Source organism: Strix aluco, chromosome 7 (assembly GCF_031877795.1).
Source record: "Strix aluco isolate bStrAlu1 chromosome 7, bStrAlu1.hap1, whole genome shotgun sequence".
In the NCBI taxonomy this organism is placed as follows: domain Eukaryota; kingdom Metazoa; phylum Chordata; class Aves; order Strigiformes; family Strigidae; genus Strix; species Strix aluco.
The window spans coordinates 35340598-35359218 of record NC_133937.1 but is presented as its reverse complement, the minus strand read 5'-3'; the positions used below and the strand labels follow the sequence as shown (position 1 = coordinate 35359218).

General features: G+C 40.5%; 1 long non-coding RNA gene across 2 annotated transcripts in view; it reads left to right on the top strand.

Annotated features, from left to right (window-relative positions):
- The first annotated feature begins 155 nt into the window (after positions 1–155).
- Positions 156–18621, top strand: part of LOC141926133 (uncharacterized) — a 34664-nt gene continuing 16198 nt past the window's right edge. The window contains exons 1-5 of one of the 2 annotated variants that reach the window (XR_012624042.1): positions 156–289; positions 865–1102; positions 9686–9745; positions 11122–11218; positions 13780–13953. This is a non-coding gene — a long non-coding RNA (uncharacterized LOC141926133). Of the gene's footprint in view, positions 290–864; positions 1103–9685; positions 9746–11121; positions 11219–13779; positions 13954–18621 lie in introns of those variants that run through there. The other variant, XR_012624043.1, reaches the window with a different exon arrangement.

The following is an 18621-nucleotide window of genomic DNA, read 5'->3' as shown; positions in this document are numbered from 1 at the left end:
GCAGGGAGCCCAGCGCGTCCCCGGGCAGGCGGAGCAGGCGCGCGCACAAGCTCCGAGTTCCGGCCCCGCCACCGCACGTCACGCTGTCCATCAGCCCCTCGCCGAGCGCTTAGAGGCTGCAGCGCCGCGCGGGGCGGGCCTTGCGGAGCGCGAGGGGCGGGGCTCCCGCTCCCGCCCGCCGGTCGGTCCCTCCCGCCTTCCCTCGCCGTCCCCTCGGCCCGGTCCCCCCAGCCCGGTCCCCTCAGCCACCCGTCGGGCAGCGAGAGAGAGCCCGAGGCCGGCAGAGACAGTGAGGAGCGGGGAGGGGACCCGGGCTGAGGCGGCGCGGCGGGGAGTGGGACGCTTTTCCCTCCGCGGCGGTGGGATAACGGGCGATAACCCCCGGCGCCGGGGGCGGCTGAGGTCTGAGGGAGGGGCACGCGCCCCCCGCCCTCAGCGCCGGCGAGTGCCCAGCCTCGACGCTCGCCCGCCGGGAGCGAGGGCAGCCCGGCCTGGCTCCCGGGTGGCCCCGGGTCTCCCCGGCCCGCGATCGCCGGCTCTTGGTGCCGGGAGGAGGAGTGCCGGGTCCCCGCAGGGCCTGGAAGCCTTCAGCAGCAGCGCAAGCCGCAAAGCCGCAGGAGGTGATGATAGCCAGCCGCCACAGACGAAGTGGTAACAACCAAGTCTGTATCCCCCAAGCTTTTTCAGCTTTTCCCAAGAGGGAGCAACTTTAATAATTGGTGGAAACAGGCAGGAGTTGATACCAACTAGTGGTGAAAGGAAATCTCAACACCATAGCACAGGACTCATTATGATTTTAAATATTTATACAGACAAGAGCACCTCCTGACACAAGGGTAATTATACCCTCTCTCTTCTCTCCAGGCAACACTGGAAAATGTACCATCAAACTCATCACTGCTACAAACCCTTCCCAGCCTTACAGGCTCCTTGTCCACAGGTTTCCAGAGCTTTTGTTTGTTTACAGAAGCTGAAGTCTCACTCCCTATAAAATTGAAGTAGAAATGGACATAGACAAAAAGCATGCCATCGTGCATACAGCCATTTGGGAGCAGCTTGGTTTGTTGAAAGAATATCTTCAGTATATCTTGGAAAATTAATGGTGCGTGTAAGTAAGTAGTTTTATATAGTTCTGGAAAACCAATTTTCTCATCTTTTTATTTATTTCCATCTATGCTTCTTTCTTAAAAGAATGATCGAATTTTTTTAAATGTCTCTAGACAGGCTTTATATTATTTTGAATGCAGTTTAAGATTTTTCTTTCAAATATAAGGTCTGATCTCTGATGTTGCCTTTTTCTTTTCAGTACACTTAAATAATATAGAAACGATATGAATGGAACCAAACTCTTTGATTTGATAATAGATGCTAGTATCTCTTAACATTTTGCCCAGGACAGGTATGCAAAAAGACACACTATTGTTTCTTTCTTGGCTACACATCCCGATTTTGAAAATGCTATGCTTTGTGGATGCCCTACAGCTTCCAGTGTAGCCTTTGGCCTGCCTAATTCTTGTATGTAGCAGACAATGCCATTGGCAGAATGCTGGCAATGTTAGTAGTTCAGATCACTCCTGCAGGTACTGGGTGAAAGAAGGGTTTAAATGACTTCTCAGCATTTTAATAAATCCATCTCTTTTTAATTACTTTCTTCTTGATTTTCCCATAAGCACACTGTCACGTATTTTCAAAGGCGTATCAAACATACGCAAAAATGCAGTACAGGGATGGATTGGTTTCCGAGCAGAACAGCATAGCGCTATTTTCTCACTTGAAAATGAAATACATTTATAGTGCCATAAAATGAAGCCTAGCCCAAGTACAGAAGGCGTTGTGAAATTTCAGGTAGAATGAATGGATCACAGAGCTGTGATTGCAATAGGACCTGTTTTGTGTCTCTAACTGAAAGCTCCTGGTGTTCAAAGAAAGCTGTGTCTGTCAGTTTTAGCTGCCTAAAGGGAAGAGTGAGGAGCAGCAAGAGCCTCCGGGTTTTCAAATGCTCAGCTCAGTAAAATGATTGCTGCAGCTTCTCCTGGAGAGAAGGCACTCAGTGAGCCTGCAAGGAAGCTGGCAACTGACAGCTAAAAGAGATTCTTGAGTTTTGCTCTTCTCCTCTCTCTCTTCCCTGCCTTGCGCTATGAGCAGGGCAGAGGGACAGTACTTCAGATAATGAGTCACAGGCAGCAGGTGTCTTAGCGGTAGTAGCTGCAGCATTCGCCTTTTCACAGAGAAATGTGTGAAGCCTTAAGGAAGAAAGAAATCTGAGAATTATTTGGAGCCAAGATTTGCGAAGATGGGAGGTGAGGCAGATTTTTGAGAAGTTAACTCTCAGTAGGTAGAGGAATCTCTTTTAAACGTCAGTTGTACACACCTGCCTGCCTGAAATATTTTGTCGCTGTTTTCTGGACAGTGAAAATAAACACCTTATTCAGTGGTACCAGTCCTTCATTTCACTGTGTAAATGTAAGCATTTGACTTTTACATATACACTGAATTAATTATCTGAGACCATAAAGTTTTTTAACTAAGATGATTGATATTATATTGTAAGAACAAATGAAAACCAATATGGAAATGACAGTAAGGAAGGTGTCCTGTCCCCTGCTATGGACTCCACCCACTCAGAGTGGCTCCCTAAACAGTTGACTTTGCATTTGTCACACAGCAGGAGAGGGGGAATCTGTAGCTGGGGCGTGGGAACTAGCAGCTGAGGGCAAAGGTTCCAGAATGAGTCTGTTCTGTCAGTGGCAGATCCATTTTGGGAATCTCCCTCCCCTGCCAGAGGTTTTTGCATCCCTTTTTCACGCCAAATCAAGAGTGATTTCCTTTGGACACTCTCTGGCTGGGGGTACTGAAGCCTCCTCTGACAGAGGGGGTGGACTACTGGGGAGGTTAGCCGCTTGGTTTTGGAAGGTACTGAGCATCCAGTCTAGAAAAGAATTTAAGTGTATGCGTGACTTTAGATGTATAAATTAAATATGTTTGATCAGATATTAACATCCTTTAAGATGAGCATGAGCCTCAGAACTTTTCTGGTTTAAGACTAAGAACTGAACATCTCAATGGGTCAAAAGATAACCCTTTATTTTTGCTCCCATCTCTTTCCTCTATTTCTGGGCAGTCTGCACTATCATTTGCTAAACATTTATCATTGCCACTTGCAATAGCATTTCTATTCTGCATGCATTTCCCAAGTAGTTCAGTGTTGTAGTGCAATGCGTAGGGTTACCGTTAAAATAATTCAGAGCTCCTTGCAGGGATTTAAAGGACAGACTTTGTTTCACCCTTGTTCACCTTTTGCTCTGGGTTTTTGTCCCCTTGGGTAGTTTTCTGTTTACATTCAGTGTGTTTTCCATAGATTCACAGCTGGGCAGTGGTTTTATGAGCCTGTCAGCTTTAGTTAACATAGGGAAAAAAATTGGAGAAGGAATTTTGTGGTTTTTCACTTCATTGTCAATAGCTAACGGTAAGGAAATGCATAGGCTGACAATGAGTCATGCACTCTCACTCTCAATATTACCTGATTGCCCACAGCTTGATTTCAAGTTTCAATGTTGATTAATGAGAAATTATACAATTTAGCAACAGTCCATACTTGGAAGTACAATTGACTGGATAGATTGGACAAATACGCAACTCTTCCTGGATGAATGATACCAGTTTTGGAAATGACACTGCAAGAGAGTGTGAGGACCTATATTTCAAAATGTCTGTAAGTAAGAAGTCGTGAAACATTTTTTTCTCTGTTTGGCTTTCATGCTCCTGGTAGCTTCCAGACGAACATCAGAAAAATCCTCTTTGGCAGTGAATATACCTGTAACATATTCAAAGCACTCCTGTTTGCCTGCATGATGTCATTATAGTCAGCTCATTGCTCTTTTGCTATTAGAGATACCAGTTCGTAGGTGCAGTTGGTGGAAATTTTATAGTATGGACATTTGCTGCTTTGCTTTTGACTGACAGGTTGAGCCATCACTTATTTAGCTGCCCAACGAGTGGAAATAATTTTTGCTACCTTATTATTTATTCAAGGTATATTCAGTTTAGTTGTTTAAAGGATTGTCAAGTGCTATGATAAAGATGATAAAAAGCAGTCTTGGAGTGACATCAGCCAGCTCCCTCAGCACTTCTGGATGCATCCCATAGGTCCCATGGACTTTTTGTATGTCAGTTTTTTTAAGTAGTTCCCTAACTCGGTCTTCCTCTACCACTGGTAGGACTTCTGTACCCCAAGTTTGCTATTCGAACAGAGGCATGGGAGGCCTGAAAGCAGATCCTCTAGTAAAACCTGAGGCAAAAAAGGCCTCGGCTTTTTCTGTGTTCTTCATCCCAGGGTTGCCCACCCCACTCAGCAGTGGGCTTACGTTTCCTTTGGTCATCTTTTTAATGCCGAAGTAACTATAGAAGCCTTTCTTGTTACCCTGGATAGTCCTTGCCAGTTTTTAATCTAGCTGCTCTTTGTCCTTCCTATTTTCACCCCTGTGTGCCCAGGCAATGTGTCTGTATTCCTCCTTGGTAGTCCCTACCCACTTATGCTTTCCCTGTTTCTGTAACTCAGATAGTTCTAATGTGTTCCTACTAATACAAGAATATGAGTAATAAATCCATGATGCTATACCCTTACTGTCTTAAATCACATCCATGGATCAGGGATTCTACAATATTCCAATCAGATTCTTTAATTTACCTAATCCTTCATCACATATTTATTAACCTGATAGCTCCCCAGCTGTGTGAGGTGGTTAATAAACGATGATGCAAGAAACGCTCTTGAGTTACTTTCCTGTCTGCAATATTTTTTTGAAAAGGCTTTTGTGCGCTTTTTAGAGAGCTTATATTATGCATTAAACAGAGACTCTGAAAAGCCTGCTTTGACAAGGAACCTCAGAACAAAAGTAACACAACAGGCTCTTCTGATTGGCAATATAACAGATAAAAAGAGATTTGTTTGTGACAGCCAACAGTTGCCACCAGAACACTTCTGAAGTACCTGTAAATGTACTTTCAATATTAAATACTCTGAAAAATACTATTATGTTGTGTTTTATAACAGAGAAATACAAAACCACTGGCATGAATATTCACTTTTGGCAAGAAACCTAAAACCTTCTCAAAACCAGGGAAAACAGTTCAGCATAAGAATTTTTGCCTGAATTTATTTTTAGCTTTCTTTCCACTGAAATAACTTTTTCATATGGCAGCTGTAGCTGTTATCTCTAAAGGAAGAGGGACTCTGGTATTTCCTCTTTCCCCATGAAAACCTCTTACTTGCCAATGGGAATCAGGCTTCACCGAATTTCACCGAGCACATAGGAAAACAGTAACATTTTCCCTTCAAAGCAATGTGTATGTGGTTAACATCTGCAGTGTACTATACGGCTCATGGGTAATGTATTGATTTCCCTCAGCTGCAATTCTGTTAAGATCAAATCAATGAGACCACTTGCAAAAATAAATGAGAATGTTTTGACTGCCTACGATTCTTTTATTCTGCAATTACAATTTTCACCTTGCAGACTACCAAGCTAGTGCAATCACATATGAAAAGATTCCTTCCTGTGTTGTTGGTCTGCCTTCATCAGTTAAAATACTATTTATAGTATACTAAGGCCACATTTAATTTGTAATTTCTCCAAGTAAATGACAGGCTGCTCTTCATGCCCATTATCATAAAATTCACAGCTAATTTACAACAGATTCTACTTGCTTTTCCTCATCTGATCACCTAGTCATGCTGCTTTTCCAGTGGTTTTGTAAGTGTACAGAGTAGACCAGCTCAGACAAACAAAGTTCTTCACCAAGTAGACTGTATTTTTTTTCTCCACAGCCCAATTTCAGTCTTTTCATTGATTAAGGGCTGATGAGGCATGAATCCCATTTGCCCAAGGCAATAGACACAACAGACTCATTTTTCCGTAGTGTGGGCTTTTGCACATTTGCCTTACAAGAGATTTCCCTTTCTAGACCTACGTTTGATCAAAGAAGGTTTCAGTGTAGGTGTTTCGAAAATAGGCTTCCTCACAACCATATGTGTCTTTATTAGGGTGGCATGAAGTCATAATTTGGGCTTCTATGGAAATGTTTCAAAGACAACTTTGTCTTGTTGGTGGTTCTAGCTACAAAACAGTATTTAACTCTGTGTATTGGGAGTGGAGCAGAATAAATTTAATAAAAAATGGGGTGGAAATCCATCAGCAAGTCATTGAAGATATATTCATCAAAATAAGATTTAAAAACAGTCTGAGAAAGTTAATGGTTTTATTACCCTTTGGAAGAGCTTGCCTCTCTTTCTTTACTTTTGATTTATGTTGTTTTTTTAAAAATAGTTCACATTTCAAAAAAAAAACCAACCCAAGACTTTTGCTTTTAGGAGGGATGAAAAGTAAAATTTTAGGATCACTGGAATTTAATATGTCTTTAAAAAAAAAAATAAGTCTGTTCTTTTCTGATACAATTTAGCCAATTTGTATCAATTTTGTAAGTGGTTTTCTTGGAAGTTGCTTTTTTTTTCTCTGATTTTTTTTCTAATTTAAATTATCAAACAAAAACCATCCGGTTATCTTTGTAATGGTATTACGGTTCACTGAATCTAGCTTTTTCTCAAGATTTATCATACTTTCTGTCTCTAGTTATGAATATGACTACCCAGTTTCTTGCTATTATGGCAACTTGATAGTAAAATAGCAAAATATATGTATTCCATTCTTCACATAACTAACTTTATGTGCTGTGAATCCTGTTCAGTCTGAGCATCAAATAACACCCGAAGAATAGCAATAGTTGCCAAGTACAAAAGTGTTACACATTTCTTTTTGTCACTTTTCACCCTGGTTTTGGCTGTCCTATGAAAATGTATCAGTTATTCCATGCAAAAATCTCTATCAGTTGAATGTGATGGAAATAAATGCAGGAAAAGTCTAACCTTCCCTGAGTTTTTTAAAATCACTTTCCTCTTGCTCCCCTTTCTCATGGCACTTATTATTTTATAGAATATTTATTAATTATTATGCATTGTTTACATTACTGTCATGCCCAGGAGCTCTAGTTATGAATAAGGAACCCCGCTGTGCTAGGTACTGTACAGAGCCAAAGCGAAATGTCTCTTCAGGTTCCAGAGACTTAGAACCATCACAAAAGACAAGGAACAGTAACAGAAACAGATGTTTAAGGGATGGAACGTAAGACAGGGAGACATTACTGATCAGCCTGGAAGCCAGTGGTCTCAGCACCCCAGGATTTAAGCATTACCAAGTTGTGATGGAAGACACACTTTAGTACTCTATTCAATTATTACATTTTTAATACAAAATATTTGTATCCTGTCACTCTAGTTGACTTCATTTTCTGTGTTGTGACTAACATGCTTTTAAAATAGCATATGTACTTGTTCAGTTGCAGCAAAAGCCTATGCAATAAAGTAATTGGGGGTCAAATCCTCCTTTCCTTACCCCAAAAGATGTTCCAGAGGGAACTTTTCAGAGTAAGGTCTGATATGCTGTGACATTCAGCAACAATACTGCTAAGGCCAGCTTAAATAATCATTTCCTCCTTCCCAGCTGCATGTTTCTATTCCTGTACCATGCCTGCACTGCATAGCCACAAGCATTTGTGCAACATATTGTGAAATTAATTCAGGGAACTAATGCAGATGCAGAATAACCTACTAAAATACTGTTTATGAAACTGGACTCCAAATAACAGTAACCAGAGTAACAGTAAACCTACCTGGCCCTTATTGAATGGGAAGAGCCTAATTTTTTAGGGTCAGGATTTACTTTAGTGTCACTCACTTGGCAATTCATCCTGAGTTGCCAAGCAATGCAGAATCAGATCATGTCTATATTACAAATACGCTAATGCCAACCGTGCCTACAATAGCAAGCAGCACAGTACGATACGAAAGGGGTTGGAGAACAAAACAGCTGGTGCTGAGGATCCAGCTTCCGCACTACGCACGTTCCAGGAGCTTTATTTAAGATTAGATCTAGTTTTGTCCTACAGACGCCTTAGCAACTGGAGCACATCAGATGCAGTCCTGGAGTGCATCTTCTGGTTTTGTTTCATCTGTAAGGAATCCAATTTTTGTGCTCATCCACACTTAGAGCAGCAGAGCCCTGTGATGAGGCACAGAGGTGCCATCCAGAGGAGCTTTTCCAGAGACTGTGATATCACCTTCCCAAATGATGTGAGCTGGAACAGTAAGAGTGGTCTTCTGTAAGCCTTGCTGTATCTCAATCAGATTCAGCAGCACAGATATGCTGGCTGAAGAGGTGATTATTTTTAACACTGCTAGTGAAGTTATTTTAGCAGACATATAGAGCCATAATAAAACCTGACATACATACCCACTGCTCTCTAATAAAACTCATGTTTGCAGAACCACAACCTTTACGTAAAGCTGCGTTTATACTGCAGATAAACATATCAGTATTTAAGAGAAGAGTAGAGATGTATCAAGTTCTAAGAGTGGCACTGAATCCTTTTGTCCCAAGAGCAGAATCTCTAGCTGCTAGGCTATAATTTAGGTCAAAAAACACTATCAGCTTTTCCTTCGTCTGCGGCATGTGGATAAAAAAAGTCCTGTATAGAATTGGCAATCCTCAAGCTCTTGATGCGCAGTTAAGTACGGTACCGGTAATTAGAATTCTCATGACTCTCAAAGGGCTAAACCAGAAGATTAAAAGAATTTTATTTTCCTGTGAGATTATATGTTCTATACTTGAATAACTAGGATAGATGATCACTGCTATGTACAGGCTAAAAGTGTTTATTGCTGGCTTTGCATTTCTTGTGCAATGATATGTAGGTCATTGTAAAATCTAGGGAAAGAAGATAGACATGAGACTGAAAAAGAGGACTGAAAATCAGAAAATCTGAATCTTTGTCCTATCTGCCTAGCTTTGGATAAATAACTTAAGCTCTCGGTACCCTGCTTTTCCCATATATGACTAAGGGTAGTATTTCCCTACTGTGTGGAGGTATTATAGCCTGACTATTGATAAGTGTAAAATGTTTTAAGCTGCTATGGTGAAAGAGTTTACACTCATATTTATATGCAGATAAATGAAAGCAATCTCTATATTTTATGGAAATAATAAGAAAAAAATTTTGTAAGACTATACCTCAGACAAATCAGGAAAGTTCGGTGTTGTCACTGGAGTCAGTCAGGTTTTGCATTTGTGAAGGGAAACACCAGCGAGAAGCCAAGGTGGAATCAGAGCCACATGTAACACTTGGCAATTACTAACATGCTTTTCACTTTGTTTGACATTTTAATTACGTTACAACATACATATATATATATTTTTTTGAACAATATATATACTGCATATCTATGATAACTTTATACCCTAGATCTATGACTATGTGTTATAAATCAGAGAGCTATAACACTGTGACTGATACGTAGCTACACAGATGACTCAGCTTTACCAGAAGATGTTCCTGAGAAAAAGTCAAAGCCTTTCCTGAACAAAATTCTAAAATGTCCTAGAAACTACTTAGAAATAATCAATTACCTCTTTGGGGGAAGAGGCACATAAGAATTACAAGGCACCATTTCATTTATTAAGGCATTATAAGCCTGCCATATACACCATCACACCGTATGGAATGCAGGAGGAAATAGATCTATCTCTGAGTAATTATTGAAGGGAAAAATTACAAGCATGTGTTATTGTTGCAGGAGTCTACACTATGTCATTGAGCCGGTAGGACCAGGTGGAGACATAATAACCTTGGAGAAGTAAGTGCTGATCTTGGAAAACTATCAGAGGATGAGCAAGGCACCTGAAAGCAGGAAAAGTATTTGGGCTTCTAATTTACTATTGTTTTCCAATGTCTGCGAAATCAATGGGAGGTTATAGCTTTATATATAATGATGAATCTGTGCCACCATCCTGAGCCTTAAAAAAGGGAAAGAAGGAAGACTCAGCGAATTTTAGATCAGTCAGACCCTTTTCTTAAATGAAAGAAGAATAGAAAAAAATAATCAAAGTATGTTCTTTCAAGTACCTGCAAGACAACAAAGTGTTAAGAAGCAGTTAACATAATAAATTTAGGAGCAGTTAATGTAATAGATTTAGGATTGAATCGATACCCTTTCCTCTTATGAGAGTCTAGCAGTCCGGGGCGATAGTATATATCTGCACTTAATATGGCCTTTGATCCTGTCTCTTGTGATTTTCCAATAACTATCTAAAGAAATACGGTCCGGTTAGGACACCTCCACAGTCCCAAATAGTTGGGAAGTTTCTCTTGTAGAGTGGTTACTAATGGTCAACTCACGAGTTTAGTATTGTCCTGTATCTTTACTGATGGCCCAAATAATGGACTAACAAGTGTACTTAGTAAATTATCAAGCTAGGAGGGCCTGAATGCCCACTGGGTATCAGGATTCCATTATGAGATTGTTGTGGCAAATTGATTGAATTACCTGAAATGAATGAAATAGACTGGCAAGAGAAAAATTTCCAAGAGGAATGATCATCTGCATAAATAGAAGCTCAGGAACAGCTGGTTAACCAGGAGTTCTGGGGTAATCCTAGATCATAAACTGATCGACCAACCAGTAACAAAATAGTGAAATAAAATCCAGTTATACTAAAATGAATACACACGAGCATTATACGTAAGACCTATGAAGTAATCCTTTTACTCTACTGTGAGTAAGACCTCAGTGGGAATACTATATTCAGTTTGATACAACCATTTCCAGAATTATCAATTGAAAATGAGCTAAAGGAAATCAGGGATGTTCTGAATTTTAGAAGCTGTGATCTATGATATGAAGAATTAGGATTCTTTAGTTTCTCATGGGAAAGAGGAAGACAGTCTGGAAATATATAAAAATTGATGGAAAGGGGACAAGAATAACTGGTTTCTTTGTTCACTGTGGCTGAATCATAGAATGGTCGAAGTTGAAAGGTACCTGTGGTCCAACCCCTCTGCTCACAGCGGGGTCAACTACAGCAGGTTGCCCGGGATCATGTCCAGTGGGGTTCTGAGTATCTCCAAAGATGGTGACCCCACAGCTGCTCTGGGCAACCTGTGCCGGTGTTTGACCACCCTCACAATGAAGAAGTTTTTTCTTAACTTTAAGTGGAATTTCTTGTGTTTCAGTTTGTGCCCATTTCCTCTTGTCCTGTCACTGGATACTACTGAGAAGAGTCTGGCCCCATCTTCTCTTCTCTCTCCCATCAGGCATTTATACACACTGGTAAGATCCCCCCTGAGCCTTTTCTTTTTGAGACTAAACAATTGCAGGTCTTACTGCAGATAAGACAAAAAGTAGTGAGCATAATTGCAGGAAGAATGAGTTAGAAACAAAGAATTTGGATAAATAAACATGGGAATAGACTGCTCACTGAAATTAGCTGGGCAATATCCACCACTAATGTTTTTTAAGAACAGGTTGGGCAAGACAGCAATGAGGTAATGCGATCTCTTCCTATTCACAACCTATGGTGATTTGCTGCACCCTTATTTTTCTGAATCTCAGTCTCTTTGCCTATCTCCATATTTCCTTAACCTTCTTTTCATCTATCCCATTCTGTCTGTCTTCTCTCATGCATATATCTATCAAGTAGTAGCAGAAGTTCCTGTCAAGGCATAGCAACACCACAGAACTGCAAATATTTGCTAGCTAACCAGAAATTGCAACATTCATGCTATCTAACCTTTACTTGCTGCCCTGCTTCACAGCAGCATCCTCACTTGCTGTTCTTCTTCCAGCTGGGTTCTGAGTCTTCAGAATGATGGCCTTGGTGTCACCTCCTATGCTCAGGTCTTGTGAGGTTATTTAATTTAAACCTGCCTCATTATAAATAACGTACAAATTGAACTTAACCATCCAGATCCTCTTGAGAAATGGCAGGATTTTCAAATTTCAGGCCAGTGGATTCTAGCGCTTCCTTACGGCTGTAGATACTTTGTCAGAAAGTTTGGGCCATAGCCTCCCAATTTATTGTTTTAATTAAGAAAAAATGCCTTCTTCACAAGAGTTTTGTTTCTTTCTGTGCTGTTTACTGGTGCTTTCTTTCTAGGCTTCTATTGTCCAAATGTACTTTAAAACTTGAGGGAGATTTTTTCAATGTTTTCCAAAAAAGCAAAGAATAAACAATGTAAAGAAAAAGGTTCACACAAAGAACAGGAAAAAAGAGAGAAAAGGCTGGCATTCCATTTTTCCCCGCTCAGCTATGCTTACTCCTTTACAGAAGCAGCTCTGAATGTGCCAAAAATATCCTAAACCCCAAAAAAAGAGAAAACAAACATCAGCAAGTCCCCAAATAAATTTCCTGCTCAACTAAAAGGGTTTGAAACAAGGTTTCTGAGACCAGCTAGTGCATTATGCATGCAATGGCTCTGTTTGGCTGATTTGATTTGTCTCAGCCTCAATGTTAATTATAGTGAAAAAGATAAATACAGACTCTCTATTTAACTTTGATAACAGCCTTAAAAATAGATGCTACTACCCTATTTTTAATCAAACACAGCATCCAGAGGCAAATGCAATTTAACACTAACAAAACCAACTGTGGTCACAGATTTGCTTCTCAGTTGGAGTATGTAATTTTAAGTAGCCATGTATCCTTCAGTTTATTCAATGTATTTGGATTCAGCTTATGGAAGATAAAATAAATTATGTTGCTCACAGCAGTATAATGCCCACAGGAAAAGGATTCAGGAAGGACTGGGGAAACAACACCGCTGGGTTATACTACTGATACTGCAAATAATTTACTGTGCCACTTGTAACCTGGAATAATAGCCATATGACCTGTCCCCGTGGAGTATTTTATGACCAGAAAACACTTTGGAATCATATAATTAAAATACTAGATAAATACATGTAAGACATGCAGAGTTCCCTGAGATGGAAATTAGGTGAAGAATAATCCCCAACCATCGTGATAGTAGAATGAATTTATGTGGGGAGTACGCCATTATGCAAAGACCAATTTTGGTCTATGCTTTATATGTCCTCTTCTTACAGTCCAATTTGTTCAAGAGAAGGCTGCATCAGCTGTCATATCAAACGGATTGGAGCAACCCTTAGAGTCAGATGGTTGTGACTTCTTGGCAGCTTTTGTTGCTGACGTAAGTCACTTTAAAATAGGATATGCAGTCACTCCATCTCGGGGAAAAAGTGGCTTATATGAAGTCTGACCTGGCCTGGCTTCGAGAAATAACACCCTTGACAAAAAAAAAAAGAAGGTTTACTGAATAATTGTTTGTGATTTTGATGTCCTGCTCTTTTAAAATGAGTCAGACATCAAAGTGTCGGAAGGGACCTCTGAGGATCATTAGTCCAACCTTTCACTTGAAGCAGCACTTTATTAAAAAGCAGAGCTGAAATTTTAAAGTTTGCTGGTCCTCAGAAGCCTGACAGTACAGCTCCCCAGTGCCGTATAAGGAAAAATCACTCTGATACAAAGTACTGGAATTACTTAACTCCTCCTCATATTTTGTAGTTTTGAGGTTTGAAGGGTTTCAGCCATCACTTGCAAGCCTCCACTTTTAAGAACACCTGCACTGAGCTGAAAATGGTGTTTATGTGCCATAAGACTGATACAAGCACTACCTGCTCTGGCACAGAAGGCCCTGCCTCACTCACTGTCCCTGTTCCTCGTGCCGGTGTCATTGGGGATTTTTTCATATCATATAAAATTGCTAAGTTAAAACAAGAACCTGTATTTCTTAGTGCCTTAGCATGCATGAATAAAATAAAGGAAATTAAGGAGTTTCGTGTCTTTCATAGAGTGTTTTCTGTGTTGACAGTAGGTACTGTAAAAAATCCAGTCAGCTCTGGACCCGCTGGTGGATTTCTGCCACGGGAGCGACAAGCTGCTGCGGCACAAATCGGCTGCGTCACCTTCTCTCCGCTCATCATTCCACGCTCAACGCTCTGTGCTTCATTAAAAGTACACTTTGAGGCGGCTGCTTTAGAAAGAGTCGCCGAGCCCGCGCACTGCCCCATCGGCCCCGATTCCGGAGGAAGGAGCCGGGCGGTGCCGCCGGGTTTGGCCAGAGCCGGGGCCGGGAGGGAGGCGGCGGTGCCGGCGTCATCCGCGGGGCTCCGTTGCCCTCTGCTGGTCGGTGGGGACCGTTCTCGTCCCGGGTTTGACGTCACGTTGCTGTTGACGTCATACTTGGAGCTGAGAAGGGCGGGTAACGGCCACAGTCGGCTGGAATGAGCCATTGGGCTGTATTTTCCACTTGCGGTAATGCAACTGTATCAGGTGGCCCTGAGAAAAAGAAAATTTTGTCACGGCGTAAAATTACCTAGTCTATGCTGGTTTTAATAATAATGCTGTAATGGCCCATTTTCTTTATGTAAATGTTGGCTGTATGATGAATGTTAAATTACCATCTACCGACATTGTTAGTGTCTTCATTATTAAATTGGATTTTGCCTTTATCAGAGCACCATGTAGCAAATGAAGTTAGTTAGAAACATGTTTCTTGGCTCAAGCCCAAGTAACTTCAGTCTTTTAGATTGTAAATTTGAAAGATTCTCACAGCTTCATTTTGCCAAGATATGTCTTCTGCACATGACCAGCTTGAATCACACCTGAAATGTCCGTATGAACTAATACAAAAATTGGTCTTTTCTTCCTCCATCATTTACATAAATGCACCCAGATTCTGTTCCAACTTCTGGCAACAAAGGAAGCTTCAGCTGTGCAATCCTTGAGGCAGAAAATCCACCAGGGAGAACTGGGAAAATCGTAAGCACAAAAAGCTCCCTGACTTTCCTGCCCCTGTGTGAGAGGAGTGTTATAAAAAAGGATGCATCAGGAGTGGATTGCACTGATGGATCAGGCTCTGTCAACAACTGATGGAGACTCATGCAGAGTTCCCAATGGAAAACTTATGGGCAAAAAGCAAAAATATCACCATGTGACACTGGGAGAGTTTCACCCTCTAGATGAAGGAACTTGGATGGTACAAAATCTGAATGAATCAGTTATAAAAAGAAATGCTTTAAGCCTCCCTGTAAAAATCTTTATTTATATTTATTATTTTAATGGAATTAAGGCTATCTAGAGTCATTTGCTTGGAATGGTGATCACAAAGAACACGACACTCTCTAAGCAACCAGAACCAACATCATGAAGTTTTCTTCTTCCATCACCCTTCTCTGCATGCCACTTACATGCAGGTCCTCTGCTAAACTGGTGTCCGTGAGTCTTACCAGGCGGTGTGTCCTGAAACTAAAAAACCACAAGTGTAAAAGGGGCTGTTGTACCTCTAGGCTGTTGCCCCAGCTGAGCCAGGTGTCTGAAAACAATTCTGTGAGTTAGGCGCTAGTGCATTTTTCACAAGTGACAAAAACAAGAAAGCATGACTTATAGCAGAGAAATAAACTACTGGTTTATCAGAGGAAAGCTCAATACATTCACAAATAATAAAGATGTGGCTAAATTCCACATTCTTCATTCAATAAAAGCACAAATTCAAGTGAATGAGTAAAAGCTGTAAACTTTTTCTGGATGCACATTTATATAGAGCCTGGCTTTGCAATGGGCTGATTCATTTCCACCTATTGAAAAGCCAAACCTACCATAAAAAAGCTAAGCTGTTAAATAATCTCAAAAGTAGGTGTGCGTGAGGTGTTTGAATCTACACCTTCGCTCAGTGTTTTTTCCACTTCAGTTTACCATCCTTTCCCTCAATTAGGTTGTACTCAGTTTCAAGCTTGCAGGAAATTAAGGACTGCTGCTAGTGTTCAGTCTAGAAGTGCTGATGGAGAAATTCAAGGCTTGTTCTGCCCAAGTCTGCAGGCTTGTATTTCTTTTGAGGCCGGTAGAGATTGATGGATTAGGCTTGTTGGTAGTGTTGAATTTTGGGATGAGGATTAGGGTTGTGGTTATGGAATAGAGGTGCAGAAATGAGCCAGTGGCTTTCTTTTTGGTTTATAAACTTTAAACCAAAGTCTAATGCCTCTGCTAGGGGATTACTGTCTTTGTGTAGATCCCAGACTGGAAACAGTTACTGGTTTTATGAGAAGCCTGAGAGTGTCATGTGCAAGTAGGGTTCTACAAAAGCTAGTTTGGAAGCCAAATCTGAAAGTATCCTGGCTTTTAAAATGCTGGATATGTCAGTGTTGTTTGTTATAACTAGATCTGCAGGAACCCAAGGCCTCCAACACCCTGCAAACCTGCATTAACCTAACACCTTTTATAAGCTTTTAAAAAAATCATAGGAATGTAGGCATCTACTAGAGCCTGCCACCACAGCATGTAAGCACCCTGCCAACATGTTTACTCACTGCTGTAATGAACACATGCAAGATTAGAAAGTTTGTTTAACTATTACTGGAAACCATTTTCCATCACAGTCCTTTCAGCTGTTTTACAAATACTGCAGGAGGAAATTCTGCCTTTGGGCTCATACGCTTGGAATGTGTAATGGTGGTGCAGGAAGACACAGCAGAGCCGAGCTGTAACCCCCAGGAGCTCCTCATGCGAGTGCACCGTGGGTCATGATGAGAGTAACATGCAGGAACATTAAGTGACTTTAGCAATGTCAAGGGAAGGAAGACTCGCAACCTGTGCTGGATCTCTTGTCAGACAGTGTCATGTAACGTCCCTCAGATTATGTTTGCCTGTGCTATGGCACAACTACATTATAATCCCAAGCACCAAAACAGGACTGTGTGGATGGATATAAGTGAGATGGTATGGTCACACTGCAAATCAGAGGCAGAGGACAAACTAGAGCTTAGTGATGCAGAGAGCCAGTTTCTCAGCTCTATCAAATACGTATCCTGTAATTTCATAGCCCTATATTGTTTCTTAATGTAGTCAAGCATAAACTATTTAAGGCAGGGGTTCCCTATGCGTGTAATTGTATGTTATGTAACAAGAGTGATGTGTCTTAATTGTTACTGTAAAAAAAAAGTATAATAACAATGATTGCTATGATTTCTGCCTTCCCTAGTAGTGCATATTTTCCTTGAAGTAATCACAGACTTGTTGCTAGGTAGTTAATATTTAAGTACCTTAAATATTTTAATGTGTCTATGCCTGCTGTTTCTAGGCAGCAATATTTGTTTATGATATTGTTATACAACTCTTTCTACCTTATATCCTTTATGCAGCGTAATCTAATATATCCATACAGTTAAATTTCAATCTGATACTTTTTTTTTTTTCACAGAGCAGCATATTGAAGTAACTACTGTTAAGAAGGATAAAATATCTCTGATGTAGATTTATTCTTTGTCAGGATGCACTACTAGCATTTTTTTTCTTTCTTTGCACAATATTCAAAACTGAATATTTAAATAAGGCTATTTACAAGTTGGTAGTGCTGCTGTGCACTTTCAGCACCTACTGCAGATGCTTACATATTTCAAAAGTACAAAATTCCAAAGGTTTAAAGTAAATAAAATTATTTCAGTATTTTGAGTGGAGAGAAGCCAAATCTGGATTGAGTTACAGTTACCTTCATCTTTGTCCTCATGCTTCCAGGCACGTTCCATCTCAAGAGCTGGCTTTATAACCTGGCATGCAGAAAGCTTGATAAACACTTGAATTTAATGACTGAGGATCAAGATCACCTTTAATTGGAGAGATAAATTAGAGTTGAACTCCCAACTTTTTTTGACCAAGCTCTCTAAATTGTTAAGAGAAATCTTCACGTGCAAATCTGCTCTATCTCACTCTTCCCTGAGGTAATAGGCCAAGAGAAACAGTTTTCATGGTAGTTGGAAAGGCAGTTGAGGAGAGCAGGAATGGAGACAAGAGCTCATCAGAAATTATGACACTGAGAGAAGGTCTTGGGGACCAAGTAATCACCAACACCTACTGAAATGCTTAACTAGGGGTATGTGTTACCATTTCATCAAAGTAAAAATCTTCATATTTTTGGCCACTGGGCAACACTGCTTTAGGTTTTCCTTGATTTAATCTCAATTATCTTTAAATAAAATAGAAAAACTCAGACTCTGTTAAATGTTACAGCTCTTGCTAACAGATATTACACTCTGAGCTGTGCACTAGGAGAGGCAGGAAAGACTACTGGTTCCTCATATTCTTTGCCACAGATCTATATGGGCTGCAGAAAACATACATCATCTGCCTGCCAGCCCTGTGGGAAACGCACAAGAGAATTTTTCCAGACATTGCTCATTTCTGCAATTGGAAGGAGCTGAGATTTCCTGAACTCAAAATTCACCAAATGATGAAAAGCAATAAATCAGAGCTTCAGGTAATCCATGTAGATGATTTTGCAAATCTATTCACTGTTCAAAGTTCCATAACCCTCTGTTGCTCAATTCAGTGTATTTCTTTTACTGTTTTAAAACTAAGATAACCCCCGATTTTTTAAAATTAATTTTATCTTTGTGAAGGCAGCTGAACAGCCCTGCAGATAGATCCTCTATCCCCTGAGTACATATAATAGAAGTAGTAACACTCCAAAGTTTGTTCCGTTTTCTTGCCTGCTCACCTCATTCCTAGAAAAGGTACCATTTCTCATTAGGAGAAGCTACTTATTTTCATGTCTGTTTAGTCTCCAGCCTTTTTACTGAGGCTTCCAATGTTATTGATTAGTGCTAATTCTTCTGTATTTGTTGTGGAACACGTCACACAATACTGCACAGTCCTTGGATAG